Raw genomic sequence first — 2907 nt, 5'->3', positions numbered from 1 at the left:
AAATGTACAAAAAACAAAAAAAATGACATCCCACATTATAAGTACGTTAGAAACAATAGCAAGAATCAAAAAACCACTTGTGTCCCTATCTTGGGGTTCAATTTCTTTAACATCATCTTATCTGGTTATATGCACATATCTTTTGAACTTTTCTGCTTATCCCAGACATACATTCGTTATTGAAAATAAGGGAAATCATGGGACCTATATTTCTTTGGACTTGGCTTACTTCACTCAATAAATTTTTTTCCAAGTCTTTCCATTTCCTAACAAATTGGGCGATGTCATTCTTTCTGATGGAGGCAAAGAATTCCATTGTGTATATATAACACATTTTCTTGATCCATTCATCTAATGGGGGCATCTGTGTTGGTTCCATATCTTAGCTATCGTAAATAATGTTGCAATAACCATAATTGTGCTGGTAGTTTTAGTATGGTCTTTTTTATGATCATTTGGATAAATCCCCAAAAGTAGGATTACTGTGCTATAGGGGAGTTTTATGTGGACTCTTCTGAGGCACCTCCATACTGCTTTCCAAAGTAGTTGAACAAGTTTACACTCCCACCATGAATGCAGTACGGTTCCCTTGTGGCCACATACGTTTCAGCAGCTGTTGCTGTAAAAATATGGAACGCTCCAAGACTTTGCATGTCATCCTTGCGCAGGGTGCATGCTAATCTTCTCTGTATCGTTCCAATGTTAGTGTATGTGATGCTAAATTGAGCACAGAACAGTTTTTATATATAAAGTATAATTTTTAATTGATTTTATTAAGCTAAGCAATTCAACAAAAAGTAAGTTCAAAAGAATTGTTGTGAAATTATAGAATCATGTATTTCTTACATAAGCACACATTTAAGAATAAAATCAAGATAGACATGCCAAAAACAAAATAATTCCAGATATTTGTAGTTCAAGAGATGTGTAGGAGGAGAAATTCAATTATTCTATACAAGGCACCTGTCAAAATTAACATTGCAGCAAGTGTTAAGGTTTGTTAAAAGTTTTAATGTTTTAAATATGCTTAATTTTGGGATTTTGCTTATATATGCCAAAAATAGGACTGTTTGGCAGGTATAAAACTTTTCTGTAAAGTATTTAAGATTTATGATAGCAGACATTAAGTACTTAGTATGTACATTTCAGAGTTTATGGAAACTTTATTAATGAGAAGTTGCAAAGTCTTTGTGTAAAGGAGCAGAGTGAAGAGTTACGACTTTAACTACACAGTTTCTGTTAAAACTTTAGTGATTCCTTACTTTATTTGTTAGCAAGGAATAAATGATGATATAAGTCATAATGTACACATGTATGTTACTATTCACACACATACATATTCTCATGTATACATGCACTCATGGAGAAAGACACATAATTACAGAAAACACAAGTTTCACCAGTTGTTGAATATGCCTTAAAAGGAATAATTGGAACAATATATGTTGAAGATGTATTTGTCCCTAAGAGTTCATTTTCCACTCTTCTTATCTCTTAAAACTGGTAGTTTTAGAGAGATTTGACTTTCAAAATGCAGTACAAGTGATAGCAAGTCACTTGGAAACCTCAGTAAGTATAAGTCATATGTGTCTCCCTGCTCCTCACGGAATGCTTACTCTTGTAGACATTCTTAACAACCAAAATAGCAGGAGAATACCCTGGTAAAGAGTAAAGTTATAAGGCTTTAAATGGCATACTTACTTGAGCTCTTTTTCCAACAACCAGCATGAATTCCTAGGCAGATGAGTGAGTCCTCAGAAAACTGGACTCTACATATACATTTAACTAACCCATGTGAAAATTCCTAGGTGAGAAATGCTGACTGAGGTCTTGCTGATTTCCTGCCGAAGAAAATAAGAAAAAAAGAAAGTATTTTTAATGTTTTAAAGTTTGAGAATAATTTGTAACCTGTCAATAAATGTGTAGAACACAAATACCAACTGACAAAAAAATGATGGCATTTCATTTATGTGCTCTTGGACTTGGGCAGTGATTTTAGATGTGTCTACACAAGTAGAATCAGCATAAATCAAGCCAGCATTTCTTCATTTAAGATATAAGGAAAGGATACTGGTTGACCCATTGTAACAATGAAATATACAAGACATTCTAACAGAGGATGGGTGAAGGGGGAGGTGGAGAGGTGTGAAGGGAAGGGATGGTAGGGGAAAAACAAAGGAGGGGGTAACAATGCTCAATAAGAAATGTACTCATTACCTTACTTATGTAAATGTAACCCCTCTGTACAGTATTTATAATAAAAATATATGTTAAAAAGATACAAGGAAAACTTCTGTACTTATATGAAGTTGTATTTGTCACTCAATATAAGTAAGGTATTGGTTTTAGGACCACAGGCTTATTACTTTGGATACTCAAAATCTCTACATGAACACAGTATATTATTTACATCAGAATCTGCCCACAATCTGGCGCAGTATAATTGTTATGAGAATTTTTACTACATTCCATATTTGTAATGAAAACTAAAAGTATATGCAATATAAACAGATACAAATTTTTTCAGATGAATTTTTTTTTATTTATTTTTTATTGTGAAGCTACTATAGAGAGGGTTACAGTTACATGAGTGAGGTTATGAGTACACTTCCTCTTGAACATTGTTACCCCCTCCATTGTTTTCCCCCTACCATCCCCTCCCTCCCTCCCTTCCCGGAGGTTCTTTTTTTTTTTATTGTGATTAAATGATTACATAATTTCAAAGTCACAAGTTCATTCTAACTTCCCTGGAGCAAATTGTCTACCACAGTCTGTAATATATAACAGTGTTCACATGTTATATACCATATTTGTGATCAGCAGCATGGGGATATTTAGTAGTGGTTCAACCAGATGAGCGGGAGTTCTTTGTTTCTTAAGTCCTGTTAGTTTTATCGTATCACCTAA

At 33.7% G+C, this 2907-nt stretch overlaps 1 non-coding gene across 1 annotated transcript; it reads right to left on the bottom strand.

Moving 5' to 3' along the window:
* Positions 1-623: 623 nt before the first annotated feature.
* Positions 624-730, bottom strand: LOC122100968. Its single transcript, XR_006146286.1, has one exon. It is a non-coding gene; the product is annotated as a U6 spliceosomal RNA (small nuclear RNA).
* Between the last annotated feature and the right edge of the window lie 2177 nt (positions 731-2907).

Source organism: Dipodomys spectabilis, unplaced genomic scaffold, assembly GCF_019054845.1.
Source record: "Dipodomys spectabilis isolate Male_0828 unplaced genomic scaffold, ASM1905484v1 ptg000612l, whole genome shotgun sequence".
Classification (NCBI taxonomy): Eukaryota; Metazoa; Chordata; class Mammalia; order Rodentia; family Heteromyidae; genus Dipodomys; species Dipodomys spectabilis.
Note: the sequence above shows the minus strand (reverse complement) of the source record. Positions and strands in the feature narration are given on the sequence as shown.